Source organism: Tenrec ecaudatus, chromosome 4 (assembly GCF_050624435.1).
Source record: "Tenrec ecaudatus isolate mTenEca1 chromosome 4, mTenEca1.hap1, whole genome shotgun sequence".
NCBI classification, from domain to species: domain Eukaryota; kingdom Metazoa; phylum Chordata; class Mammalia; order Afrosoricida; family Tenrecidae; genus Tenrec; species Tenrec ecaudatus.
In genome coordinates, this window is record NC_134533.1 from 79,470,885 (window position 1) to 79,486,746 (window position 15,862).

Genomic DNA, 15,862 nt, shown 5'->3' on the forward strand with positions numbered 1-15,862 from the left:
ATGGCTTAAAAAATTTTTTTAAGAAATTACAATGGTTTGGGTAAGGTTCACTTTAGTCCTCAAAGTAATATCCTTGCTTTTCAGCACTCTAGAGATCCTGTGTAGTACATTTACCCAAAGCAAAGCATCATTTGACCTCTTGACTACTGCTACCATGATCATTGACTGTGGATCCAAGCAGCATGTAATTCTTGACAATGCCACTTTTTCTCCATTAATCTTGATGTTAAAATTTGATCCTGTTGTGAAGATTTGGGTTTTCTTTACACTGAATGGTAATTCTTACTGAAGCCTGCAGTTCTGGATCTTTATCAGCAAGTACTTCAAGCCCTTCTCACTTGTACAAAGCAAGGTTATATCATCTGCATATCATAGGTTGTTCATAAGCCTTCCTCCAATCCTGATACAAAATTCTTCATAGCATTTGCTCAACACACAGATTGAATAAGTATGAGGAGAGGAAGCCACCCTGAAACACAGCTTCCCTGATTTTAAACCACACAGGATTCCCTTCTTCTATTCACACAACTGCCTTTTGATCCATGTACAAGTTCCCTGGGACTACGATGAATCGCTCAGGAATTCCCATTTTTTTCAAGGCTATCCATAGTTTGTTATGATCCACACAGTGGAAAGCCTTTTCATAGTCAACAAAGCACAAACAAACATCTTTCTGATATTCTCTGCTTCCAGCCAAGATCCATCTGTCATCGCCAATGATATCCTTTGCTCTACACCCTCTTCTGAACCAGGCCGGAACCCTGGACAGTTCCTTGTAAAAGTACTGTTGCAACTGTCATGACCAAAGTAGTTGCTGTGTGGGGGGTGGCTTGTGTATTACTGTAAGGCTAGAAGCTATGTCACTGGTATTTCAAACACCGGCATGGTCATCCACGAGCTTCCAGACTAAGAACGGACTATGAAGAAAGAATGGGCTGTCCACTGAGGAGATCATCAAAACACTGCTGGGTCTTAAATTAGGGTGTATTATTAACCTGGCATACTGCCCGTGCTTGTGGCAAGGTGAAATCTCTTAATATGACTCTTTTACCCATGTCTTTGTAGCTTCTGCCAAATCGTTGGGTAGGATTATGTAAGCCGGTGTATGAATCACTGAGCAAAGAGACTGCTCGGTTTGGGTTCCCTTCATTCTGTGTGTGTGTGTGTGTGTGTGAGAGAGAGAGAGAGAGAGAGAGAGAGAGAGAGAGAGAGAGAGAGAGAGAGAGAGAGAGAGAGAGAGAGAGAGAGGAGATTCCCAGGTTGATAAAAAAAGAAAAGTTACCCACCAGTGGAGCACATTTGAATTCCCTGGCTGAAGTGGCCAAGGCAGCCGAGGTCATGGCAAACTGAGACCACCGGCCACAGCAAGGAGACCATGAGACAGAAGAGACCACCCATACTCTGACACTGTAAGGGAGAGCAGGAGGTGGACTTCCTAGCCCACAGAGCCAGAGACCAAGGGGCCAAAGATGAGAGCCTTGGAAGAGAAATGACTTTATCCTTGGTGCTTTCTGGTAGTGGCTTGTAGCCTGCTACCCTCCCTAATAAACCTCTGTAACTGAGAGCATATTTGGTGAGTCCAATGCAGCCCATGCAATGGATTCTAGACCCCCGCGGGGCAGTTGAGTGCCATGGGAGAAACACTTGTGACAAATAGGGTAAAAGAAGGGTGGTGGGGAGAGATGTGCCTGCCCTCTGCCTTCTGGCGATCAATGTTGGATTTGTGGGAGATGCGGTCTCTTTCTCCTTTGTGTAGAGGGAGACGGTCTGAGATGGTCTTCGTGCCATTTTCAAAAGGGCTGTTTCCCCAGACAGACATATGTTACCAAATCATGAAACTCAGCCTTGCAAAAGCCAGGGAGGTATCTGATAAACTCTGATAAACTGGGGCATCCCTGCCTCTGAGACTACATTACTGGTTTGGGATCATTAAGGAGGTTTAATTTTCTTTATTGATTTTGAAAAAGCACTTCAATTCACCTTTAAATATTCTTCCCCTCTTCCCCTTTACATTATATATTTCCATCAAAGGTCCTTAGGGCTTTCCATGAGTTCCCTCAAAATCAACTTCCTTTAATGTTTCTTCCACTTAGCATTTAAAGTCTAATAATACTGCGGTCACAGCCATTCCCCAAAGCCTAACTCCATTATCATGGTTGGCTTTTCCCCTCTTCAGATGCGCTGAGAATATCAACTGACCACAGCCTAAGCAGAGCAGTCAGGCTCTCCAGTGTGAGTCTGAGAAATTCAGTCCTATTCTCAGAGCCTCTCATCTACAGTTGATTTCTAGGTGTTCCGATCAATACCTGAGTAATTAAAATTTCTCATCTTCAACGTTCTGACCTTTGCATTGGCCTTGCTTATCAGTAAAAACATGCCTTGATCTGCTTGTCAGTAGCCACCTGGAGATTTGTACAGCAATATTGCTAAGCCTCTGCCTCCCTCCCCTGCCCTTGACTTTGGTTCATGCTGTGTCTGCCACGTTGGCCAAGCTCACAGTGCAATTGCCCTCAGCAGGTCTGTGCTGATTCCTAACCAGCTGCACCTCCATTTCCCCTCCCCTATTGCTCCTCATACATTTTCTCAGGCACCATTTAAATCCTCTGCTATTTTTCCAGTTTAGCTCTGTGCCTGCTTGGCTTTCTTTCATGAATCTTTTAAGACATGAAATTTAAATCCAGTAATGCAATTATCTGTGTTCTGTTATTTGTAACGAAAAGGCAGCATCGCCTTTGCCAACAGAGACGGGGCAGTGTGCTCTTGTTCATTCAACACTGTCATCTCCCTGAGCCTCCACCTACCTCGCCATAAAATTTTTTTTTAATTAAAAAAACATTTCTTCAATGCTGAAATCGCTTTGACCTTTGACTACGGTTATTGTATTTTCTTATTTTACATTTACTTCATAATTGTTTACCTGAACTTCAAGGATAATAAAGCTCTTATAAGGATCTGAAAATCAAATCTGCTCCAACCAAATTGATCCCAACTCACAGCAACCCCATGAGATAGAGCAGAACTGCTTCAATGATACTAAAACTTTGGGTTCCTGAAACCCAACATTTTTACCACAGCAGACAGACTTGTCTTTCTCCTGTGGAGTAGTGGATGGGTTTGAACTGCTGACCTTGCAGTTATTAGCTCAATGCATATACCACTGTAACACCAGGGTTCTTTCATGTAAAAACAGTCCATTAAAAATATTTGTTAAATGCTACTTGGTATAACTCACAAGATTGTGATAGACATTAACATAATTATGAATATCAAGAGTATTGCAAACTGTTCAGCACTTACTAGTTGAAAATGTGAATATATAAATTAAAACAATTGAATAATTATAGCTACTCATTTCTGTAAAAATGAGATAGCAAAATGTTTCCCAAAAATATGTAATAAGCAAATGAACTAGTAAAATGAGAAAGAAAACACGAAAATTTCATCATAAAAATAAATTTCTAAGCTGTCTTTTCATATATTTTTTTATTTTGCTGTCTTATTATAAGTATAACTGAATAGGCATTTTATTCACCTTTACTTTCTAATCAGCATGTACCATGCAAGTGCGCAATAAATAATATATGACAATGTAATCATATCAAAGTAGAGTATGCCTCAAAGCCTAAAGAAAGAGCTGTTCAGAATTTTGCATAATAATATGCATCAAAGATAAAGAATATAGAATAACTATACTGGGTAGAAATCTGCTCAGATGTTATATTGTATTTTAACAACTCTATATTTTTAACATTTCTTATTATTCAAACCAATGGACATTAACCATGGAATAAAATCATGGAATATTAGAATTGGCAATAAACTTAGAAATTATATAAGATCAAACCATCAGTTTTCTAAGACACTTTTGGAGAACTTAACTATGTGTATATTTCCTAAATTCAAAGACAACAAATCAGTGATCCAACCCCCAAAACAAACCCACAACCAATAAATGATGAAGCCCCTGTAGTACAAAGGAGAACTGTACTTTGGTTTCTGAGACCATACATTGTTACAGGAACACAAAGCATTATCTTTTTCCCATGGAGTTACTAGTGGGTTTGAACCACTGACCTTGCAGTTAGCAGTCTAACGCTTACTCACTATACCCCCAAGGCTCCTTCAGTGACCGACAAATACAAACAAGTCAGACGAGCCCTACATCCAGCCTTGAGGGTACGACTAGAATATGGTTGTGTTCATTGCTTCAGTTGTCTTCCAGACTGTTCTTGCTAAGGCCTCAAAGCTCCCAAAGGTTAGATTAGGAAATCCATCACAAAATGGAAAAATAATATGCATTGAAAATGGCACTCCCTAATAGCAAACATAAGTGCTTCTTCTGCCTAGGCATTGAGCTAAGCATTGTACAAATTGAGAAATAATGTTTTAAAATGGTGAAAAATCTTTCGAGGAAGTTGAAAAAAAACACTCATGATGAGGCCACAGTGAAACAAATAAAGAAGCGCTCTTCTCACCATTAGAAATCAAACACTAAACGTAAAAGAACTAATGAGAGTCAAACGTTGGTGATGAGTGCTAAAACTAGTAATAAAAATGTGGAAAGAGAAATGGATTAAGCCAGCTTTACAGTAGAAAAATATTGTGGCTATCGCTTTAACCAGTGATGCAACTTAGCATCACCGTCACTAGGACAAAGGGCATCATCTGCCTCCTGAAGTGATGGAGCAACAATGCCACACCCTTTCTGTAGTATTCCTATAAAAAATATATACCTGGAACACAAATGCGATAAAACACCACAAAGCCAGATTTTAAACAAAATAATTGGCCTGTGCTCTTCAAAAATAACAAGGTCAAGGGGGGAAAAAGTCATAGAATGGGCCCAGAATAAGGGAGACATGCCCACCAAACGGAATTCACAACTAAGACCTGCATCTTGGATTAGGCGTGGGGCCTGGGGGTTTGGGAAGAGAGATGTGACTGAAGGAACTGATGGAATTTTGGATTAGATAATAGTTTCCAAGACTTTAACACTTTGCAATAGTGGAAAGCCCTGTCTTCCTCTCACGGATCAGTGGGTGGTTTCAAACTGCAGACTTTGGGGTTTGCAAACCCACGCGTAACCATTACTCCACCAGAGCTCTTGTGCTTGTACTTAGAAAATACCCACTGAAGTGTTTATAGATACGAGGCATTTGGTCTTTCCAATTTACTCGTGATGTTTAATAAATCTGTAATATGCAGTATGTGTGCATGTTTGTCTGAAAACGTGTGTAGATACCTGAGGAGAGAAAATCAGAGAAACAGAGCTCATAATAAAGCAGGCAAAATAGGGCTCATGTAAATAATTGTTGATACCGGGAAAAGGACAATGGCAACTTCTTTGCTCTTTTCCTATAATTCAGCGCTGTTGAAAGCACATCTTCAAAGTTAAAAGGGGAAAGGAGAAAGAGAAGTTTCTGTTATGAATATGTACCAGAAAAATCCCTTCAACAAAAGAGAAAACAGAGCTAAACATTCTTTTTGTCCACTGATCTTTGCTTGTCGAACAAAATGAACACTCTCAGATTGAAAAACGGTGCAGGCTTCCTTGGGGAACAGACATGCCACTCCTGTCAAGAGCTCTTAGCTCTAAAGCAAAAAGTGGGAGTAGTGGCCAGCTAGAAAGACCTGGAACAATGGAGATCACATTTGTATTTTAGCTCACCTACTTACTACATTTGTAATTTATGGAAAGTAACTTTACCTCACAGTGCTTCGGTGTTTCACCCTATGAAGCTAATGCATAGTGTTTCTATTTGAAACAAATGAAATAAAATAGATAAGAGTGCCATTACCTGTCATCAAGTCAAAAATAATGCATGGTCATTGCATTAGCTACATAGGAACACACAGAAAAAAATTACCTGTAGAGAGGAGCAGAATGTCCTCTTGTAGGAAAGGGCGAGTTGCCGGCAAGCATGAGCAAGGTCTTTTGCCTTGAGCTGACTAATGTATTAACTAATTAAAAAGCAAAAGGACATAAAAAGAATGAAAATTTCTGTTACTTCAAGAACTGAGTCACTTCTAGTTAAACACAGAAACATGAGCAGCCTATGCATCAGCATCTGCCCTCTCCCAATATCACACTAAAATGAGGGTAAGTATGTTTGTAAACCATAAGCTCATGAGGGTCAAAAACATGTGAGACATCACCAGAAAACAAAACGTGGAATCTGAAACGCAGATGAACCTGGCTGTAAGACTTGGCAAGCTAGACCATAAATTTAAAGTACTTCATGAAACACAATGCTGGTTTCCTCACAGGAGTCCCAGAAGGTTTAAAGATCAGTGCTTCTGTTACGCTTGAAATGTAGGTCAACACCTGCTGCGCTCAGCACGTTCGAGACAATCAACCACAGATCCTTCCTCCAACCTGCAAAGTGGAACACCTAGTCTCATCTCAACAGACAACTGGACTTTTTTCTGAAAAATGACCAAAAAAAATTATTCTGAAATTGGTACAAATAAGGATCTCTTCCATTCAGTAGGTCAAGTTTCCTGGATCTTGACATTTTATTTTTAATGACGAATATGATGTCATTCCTTTTGATTTTTGTATTCCTGTATAGTAAACCATATGATTGTCCCATTCAAATGACCAAAATAATCCACATTAGCTCACCAATGATGAGAGTATTCAACCTTTTCCTGATCCCACTTCATTTTTTATTGAATTCCAATTTTCTAAGATTCATCCTTTGTACGATCCTCTTGCCAATTATGAATGGATATTTTTAACTATGTCTTCATTTTGAGCCATTGTCCGTCACCTTTCAGAAGGCTTACTCCATCCTCATTATGAAAGTAAATTTTAATTTGAGGATGCAGCTCTTCTACAGTTGCATTTCAAGCATCTTCCAACCTGAGGGCTGTCTTCTGCCACTGTACCAGACAATGTTCGGCTCCTGCTGCTAAGGGTTTCAGTGCCTAATCCCACAGAAATGGACCACCTATTCATTCTTGCAGCCACCTGCGCTTATCTGGAAGCTTAGCTGAAATCTGTTCCCCATGCAAGTCACCACAATACTTACAATTAGACCCTGGGAAGTCACTTGGATACTAACACCAGGGCTTCCCCATAAAATCAGAGCAGCATCTGGTGACCTGTTTGGGAATGTGACTCCTCTCTCTTTCTCTCGAAGCTTAGATTTCATAAGTAATCTAAGTTGCGTTTCCTCCCAGAAACATGAGAATTATATTACATAAATTACCCTCCAATAATTTGTTTTTCCCTCTCCACATGATTTTTTGCTGTTTGATTTATATTTCAGTTAGCTAATGCAGCTATAGCAGCAATATCACATGTAAGGCTTTAGCGAACAGAGCGTTGTTGTCTCACAATTTAAAAGGCTGGGGAAATTGCCAGCTGGAGCGTTTATCTCTGTGTTGGTGACGGAAGAGAGTCCTTCTCTTCAGTTTCCACTTCTTAGTTCTTCACAGATCTTCAAGTTTCTTGGCATCTCTCTTACTTCATTTCTCCTTTGCTGGCCTATTTACAAGCTATTGTAGCTCAGCAAAATTTGTTTTAAGCTATACCTTAAATGAATGCCGCCTCATTAATATAACAGGATAACACATTGTCAAATGGGATTATCGTCACAGTCACAGACACTGGAATTTGCAACACATAATTTTGGGAGACAGAGCCCAAAAAGTATGAGGAAAAAAACCCTCTCAAAACTGTTGCTTCTTCATATTCCTATCCTTTCTTAGACCTGGCCAAATTTTCACAGAGAGCAGTCTGTACTTACTCTTTATCTCTACTTCTTAATCAATCTTCCCAACATAACTACTTGCTATCTAACTATGGCTCCCATCACAGCGATGAAACTATTTTTTTTGAAAATCAGTTATAATATGCCATGCTTTTCCGAAGGCCCAGTTCTGATATTATTTAATGTCTTGTAAAATTTGCATCCCTTTTTTCTCCCAAGAGCACTTCAAAATTTCAAGAAAACAAAAATGGAATCTCCTAGATCCAGGGAAAGATTGATGCCAAGAGAAATGGAGATCTCCAAGGAATAGTGGGCTCACAGATGTTTATGAAAACACCAGATCTTTCTCCAAAAGAAAGTCAGCCTATAAAGCCGGCACCTTCCTGAATGGAGAGAATAAATTTCTGGTTCTGTATACCATGTACTTGTGGTATTTCTGTTATTACAGCACTAGGTAACTAAGAAAGGAATTAAAAAGCAACCTAAATAGTCAAAGAAATCCCACAAAGGCAAAGACGGAGTCTGTGGTAGTTTTGTAATCTGGTATCAACTTGTTAAGGGGTGGAGTCTAGCCTGTCAATAAGATCACAGCTTGATGACCTCATTTGGAGGTGCCAGGGAGATAAATAGCTCACTGGGGGCCTGGTACACTCACTTCCTGCAAGACATTACTGATGAGCCTGATGGAGCTACGCTGATGCTGCCAGAGCACAGGAGCTGCAGGAGCCACATCGAAACCCACGCCAGCGCTGAAATGCTTCCACCACCACTGGGTCCACAAGACTTCCCACCCACTGGCCTGTGATCTTCTGCATTTGGTGTCATTGCATGTGTTTCCTGAGTCTGAAGAGGAATTTTTAGATGCGTATCAGACATATGAGCTAAAATATTGGACTTATGGACTCCATCTGGACTGGGTTGGGATGTTTTCTCAATAGTCAATTGCTCTTATATATAAAGCTCACCCTTATATACATACGACTATCTATGAATTAGTTTCTCTAGTCAACCCAGGCTAACACAGAGCCATAAAGTGCTATTGATATGGCATATAAATTTTATTAATTTTAAGAAGTGTGTTAGGAGCAGTTTGAAGTACATATAGTTATATGCAAATAATATGTCATTTTGCATTATCTTTGAGCATTTACAGGCCTCATTTTGAAGTGTAAATGGTCAGGCTCACTTGTCTGGTCTTGATATCAAAATTTTAATTGTTATCATTTTTGGTCATGTCAAAACCCAAAGTTACAAAATCAAGTCAACTCCACCTCATAGTGATCCAATAGAATGAAGCTGAATGGCTCCCTGGATTTTCCCAGGATAGAAATCTTTCCAAAAGCAGACTGTCTCATCTTCCTTCTGATGAGCAGCTGAGGGGTTTGAAGAGCTAAACTCACAGTTAACAGCCCAATACTTAGCCCACCATCTATGCAGTGATCCTTTTTGTCCATACAGTCTAGAAACCTTAATTTTTTGTATAGCCAATGTTTTGAACAGTATTAACTAAATGGTTTTTTCCCCCACAACTGCTTTAAAACATAGTCTGTTGGATCGTCCTTCCCTGCTCCGCGAGGACACGAAGGATGATGTCCATTTCACCATCACAACATCGTTAACAGCACCACTACTATTAAAACAAAATGGAACAAAACCCAAAGACTCAAGTCCATTCGAATCAGAGGAGAACCGCCCTACAAGGTTTCCAGGACTATAATCTGTACAGAACAACTCATCCGGCTTTCTGCCTCTGAGCAACTTGACTCAAACCATTAGCCTTTCCGTTTCCAGCTGAGCCGCCTCTACCACTTCGCCACCAGGACTCCCTTATCTGCAGCTGCCATGGTAGCTTTACCTACCATGTCTGAACAATTGAACTGTAGCTGAGAGGAATTACTGAAAAGTGAATGATGGGTAAGCATAACAGTGGGGTGGGGTAGGGAGATATTATATGTATATATACATATATATGTATACCCATGTATAATGTATATAAATATATATACGTGTGCATATTTGTTTTTGTGTGTATATATATATATGCATATGTAACAAGGAATCAGATGAACTTTGGTCCTCTCCTTTAATCTTGCTTCAGTACAAGGACAGTTTGTTCTAATAATGTGGCATTCTATGACACTCACCTTCCTGACATGAAAGCTGAAGATAAAACGTGTGCATAAACAAATGTGGGGAAGAAAGCTGATGGTGTTGGCTATTAAAAAATATAGTGCCTGAGTCTTAAAGGCTTGTTATTAAACAAGCAGCCACCTAGCAGGGAAACAACAAAGCCCACATGGAAGAAGGATACCAGCCTGTGTGATCATGAGGTGTTTATAGGAAGAGGTATCAGAACTTCAAAAAACACTCAACCAAATCAATATGAAGGGGAGTAAATGCAATGGAGACAAAGTTCACCAGCAAGACAATTGGACAGTCCCTCTCAGAAGGGCCAAATGGAATAGAAAGAAAATTCTGGATGCGATGTGGCAGTGATGAGCCATATAAATAGCTATCTTCTAGTTCTTTAACAATGCCTTCCCTTACTAGTGAGGGTTTATGTGTTTACCTCATTGAACACGTTAGAGTTGTGTTTTTTCATTTGTATATTTAGGATCACTTGGTGCATAAAGGTCAAGATGGATGTCCCCTCAGAGACAGTGACAGGATTGGTAGCTCCCTGGGGGTATGAGGAGCAGAGTGAAGGGGAGAAAGGAGAGTGGGTAGCACTGATGATTGAATAACCCCACCTGATGGGATTGAACAACGGAATTGTATGTGAATTGATATATTGGAATGTGCAAGATATGTCAATAAAAACTATTAAATAAAAAATGGCTGATTCCGCCCTTCATAAAATCCCACATAATTTAATTCTACATTTAATCTTTCAGTAAATTCAAAACATTTCTCCTCCAACATCTTGTCAAACCCCAGTTTCCAAAAATGGATGTGGTCTGTTCATTGATTTCTCTTTATTTCCTTATCATGCCTGTTTCTGATTTAGTGTCTCATCAGCAAGAGGGGCTACAATTTTGTTTTCTGCGTTACTTATCTTGCCCCACTATCTAACATTGACTGGCCATCAATGCCTTTATGTGGTAGGTATTCTTAGTTCTGATTACTTCATAGTTACTTGTGTGGATTCTTTGCAGTCTCCATTTACAGCAGAACCCTTTGTCACTTGCCTTGAAGGTATAGGTAGATATTTTCCATTGTGTTCACTGAAATCATGAGAAATGTCCTTCTTATCACACCTAATATAAGGAGCACACGTTAACTCTACCTTTATGGGGTAGTCTCAACAGTCTCTGGCCTGGAGAATTCTCTCTCTATAAAAACTATCTTGTCCAGAGAGCACATATTATATTCTCCCCAAAACATTTCCCGGCTATGCTTCTCAGAGAGCTCCGACAGCACACTGTACGTTAGAAAGAAGTGATGTGGTGAGATGCTTTGGGGGTCCCTCCCAAGGTCATTTTTAAGGGGAGTCCTGGAGAAACTCTCACTAAATTTTGGAAAATGGTAGATACATACAAAATGTCCATCATACAAATGATCTCAATTTTTAAATCTGGTTTTCTATAACCTAATTGGCATGCTAACAGAGTTGGCAATCCAAGCTGGCTACTCACTCCTTAGGAGAAATTGTCTGTCCAAAGATTTACAAAGCCTTGGAAACCCAATAGAGGATTTCTATGAGTTAGAATCAACTCAATGGCAGCATGTTTGAGGTGCTTTGGATGAAAGTTACAAAATCCTTATGCCATACAAGTAAATCACAAAGATAGTATAGGAGATGTCCAAAGATTGGTGGGAAAATTCTATTAACTTTTAATTCCATTTGTTTGCTAACTTTTTAAAGTCCTCCCATATCTTTAAAAAAGTAAATATTAACTTCAAAATATGGGAACCATCGTTACATAATAATGAAGTATAATGCTTGAGTTTTAAATGGTAGCCAATTTTTAAGGATTAAATGAAGCGTTCCAACCTATAGTATTGGATAAGAAATGTATGACTGGTTAACTTAAGGAAAACTGAAAAACTATATAATGAATTCATGACATTCATTTTAAATCACAAACTAGGATCTAGTACAAAAATATTCAAGTATGACTAAGACAACGCTTTGAGCGGGGCCTTTCTCTAGTTTAGCTGCTATTCTGCTAAACAGAGGGTTTGGTTGTTAAAATCAAAAAACATTTGAATGAGAGAGGCACACTTCCATTAAAAAAACGACCTTGGAAAACATATGGGAGGATTTTATTTGGCCCTGTAGGCTCCCTATGAATTGAAATTGACTCCATAGCATCATATTTGGTTTTATTCTTTATGATAAGTTGTCACACACTGCAGTCCGTCCGTCAAGAATTGTATATGTTTGAGGAATGCTATGGTGACCGTGTCTTACTTCCCGTGACTACCCAAAGGGGGTATGTTAGTCTGGATAGACTAGAGAAACAAATCCTGGGAGACATTCATATGCGTACAAGAAAAGCTTGATGTCAAAGAGCAATTGTACATTAAGGAAACATCCCAGGCCAGTACAGAGCAAGTCCCTAAGTCTGATATTACCCTGTATGCCGATACTAGTCTATAAATTCCTCTTTAGACTCATGCAGCCATGCAATAATGCCAAATGCAGGAGGATCTCAGGCCATTGAGTGGAAAGTCTTGTAGATCCAGTGGCGGTGGAAGCATCTCAGCACTGGTGTGGGTCTCCACATGGCTCCTCCATTTCCAGGGCTCTGGGGCCATCAGCGTAGCTCCGTGCGGTTTGTCAACAGGAATGTCTCTCAGGGAGTGAGTGTATCTGACCTCCAGTGACGTATTCATTTGCCTCACACCTCCAAATGAGGTCATCAAGCTGTGACCCAATGGACAGGCTAGACTCCACCCCTTCATAAATTGACAGGAGATTATGTAAATGCTACAGGGGATAAGAAAATCCAACTCCACACCAACACAAGGCTTATTCTAGGAAAGAGAGATTAGACACACTATTACTTATCAACTTCCTTTAAGATATTCTGATTCCTATCATTTTTCTACTCTACTTTTCTGCTTGGCTCAATAATCCGTTGCAAGAGTTACACAGAACACACAGGCAATACAAGCACCAAGCACCGGGGTCTAGTGGGAAAACTAACATGTCACAACCCATCAAGATTAGGAAATATTAAGAGTACAGTCCCGGGCTACACAGCAGCAGCTTCTCTCAGTCATGGTGACGGGCCAGGAAACTCCTTTGTTTCCACTCTGCACGTGTCACAAAGCTCCTTTAGAACTGAGAAGTACCCCAAGGCCAGCCACTCTACGAGCCAGCCTCCTCCTTGGAAGTGTTCCACGTTATTTGGTCTCCGCTGTGGGGCAGGACTCCCACTGCTCCAGCTCATGGTCTCTCTCAGCAGATGCTACTTTGCGTGGCTCTTCCTTCTTGGTGGTTGTAGGATTATCTCTTCCTCCTTCTGAGATGGCTCATTTTATAGCGAAACGAACCATTCCTCTCCTGAGAGTCCTCTACACCTTATCGCATGTTTTCACCCAGGTGGTTAATGGGCGTTACAAAGACAATGGCTAGAAGAACCATAGCAAGCAATTTCATTTCACTTCAATGTTTAATAATCACATGATAATAGTTATAAAGAGTTCTTAGATGTTGTGTCCCATTACTCTGATTTCAAGCTGTTTATATATCAAATATAGCTAAAAACACACTGAAATTTACAGGACAAAAATGTTTAAAGGAAAATCTGAAACTTTGTTCTCTCCCTGACCTGAGCATGTTGTACAATGTTTTGTTTTGTTCTAGAATGTTCACAGTACTGCATTAATGTGATGAAAAATCTCATCTCCAGATCACAGTGTCAGTCCATCTTCCTTCTTCACAAATGTGAAATTTTACCAAGCAGGATTATTTTGAATTTTATAAGCACAGTTTTACAAAGAAGATCCACACAGAAAGGATGAGAAATCCAGGGTGCAGTATGGCACAGATGGACCACATAATGATCCTCTTGTTCTTGAATACTTCATCCCCTTACTATTATGGGTTTTATTTGTTTTACCTCATTAATTAGGTTAGATGTCCATATGTTCATTTGTATATTTAAGATCGTTTAGTACATGAAAGTGAAGACAGATAAGCCTTCAGAAATAGTAACAAGAGTAATGGTTCCTCGCGGGTAAGGAAAGAGGTGGGGTGGGACGGGGAGAAGAGGGTGCTGATAGCATTGATGATTGTATAACTCCACTAGATGGGATTGAATTATAGAATTGCAAGAATGGATGTATTGGATTGTGTAAGATCTGGCAAAATAAATAAAGGTTCCTAAGGGATATGGTGGGGAGAGAGGGGGCCCAGGGGAACTGATATCAAGGAGTTCAAGAAAAAAGAAAATGTTTTGAAACTGAGTGTGGTAGCAATTGAAAAATATTGGTTGATATGATTGAACTATGGAATGTTATGATATCTGTAAGAGCTCAAAATAAACGGATTATATATAAGACCAAGATAAACGGAGACATTTCTTTGCCATTTCTCCATCCTCCTCTCTGGAACTTCACGGAGACACTGCGTCTGCCTCCAAGGGAAGCCCCATGTGGACTGCCCAAGCCCAAAGCTGTTGGTGCGCTGCCACTCATCCACTCACTTTGGATCCGCCTGACTCCGCGTTCACTGATCTCTGATCTCCCTCACCTTTTGGCCTGAAGAGGGTCTCAGCTGGCACTCAACCTAGGAACTGGGCTGGGTGCCTTTTTGATGCAAAATTCCTTCTTTACGTAAAGTTCTTTCTTATATGCTGTTGAGTATTGCTGGCTTCTTTGTCCAGACAACCCAGGGAATTGTGGTTATTTGTAGAAGCCTGATTCTCATAACCATGGCAACGTTTCTGAATCACCATGGTCAGGTTGAATTCAACATTAACACCACCAACAGGAAAAAAGTCAAAAGCACCAAATACGCAAGGAAATTTTTCCTCTGCGGTTTTTACCCCAGCTGTGAACCACAGACGTTTGTCTCAGGCAGCCACGGGCCCCTGTTTTTCTTACAGTATTTGGGGGATGCCTACAATGTCTCTGCCCTAAGCAACCTCCACAGTGAAAGCCACAGTCAAGCACTTTGCTTTTGCCCCTTAGGGGAAATTACTTGAATGGTCCAAATAGTCAAAAACACAAAATGATCGAAGGAGCAAATATTTGATGTTGTCAAGAGCTCTGCTTTCCTCGGGTCTGCAATCGGTGCTGCTGGAAGCATGCTCCTTTGTGCTGTCCCAGTGCAATGGCACGTGGTAGCAAGGTCCGTGAGGCACGGCAACCACGAATTACACTACTGAGGTTATGGCCAATTTTCACCCATTTGTAAGGGTCTTAGTTAGCCTCCTTTTTAAAATATTGATATTACATATGCAGTAAATAATACATAGGCAAAGGGAGAGCATTATTTTTCAAAAACTTACATTGAGAATTGACTATGAATAGAGTTATCACAACAAGAAGATGGATCTCTAAGTAAATCCCTAAGCAAATAATAGTTATTTGTGAGGCATTACCAAGTAATTCATGACATTTCCCTTTACATTTTCAAAAACTAATCCTTAGGAAGGATAATGTTTAAATAGCTTTATAAATGCCTCTGGGAGACTTTCAAAAGAGAAGCATCTTTTTGTTTTGTTCAGTTTTTTCCCTTTGAGAGTGTTGTTTTCAGTAGGAGTTCTCCTTTCAGTAATCCAAGGGAAATGTGAAATAAGCTTCCTTATTCACAGCTCACTTACATTGTCTAGGTATTCACAACTTAAAATTCACAACTTCAAATTGATCTGAATGCCAAAAAGTAGATTTCAAAACAAAACAAAACTAATACTAATGTAGGAAAAACTTAACATAGATAAGTAAATATGCAAAGTGGATACTCTTAAACCTCATATGTCAATTCATCTTTAGGGAGAATTAAAGTCAAGTTCTCACATTTACTAGCTGTGTAGATTCAAATACATTTAGAAAATAAGATTGACCTTCAGCTTTTAGTATATGACATGGGATAACCATTTCACATGGTGAGGAGAGAATAAATAACAATTACTTGTATATATACTTTTAGCATTTAATAATTGCTAAATAAGTAATAGTTTCTATTCGCC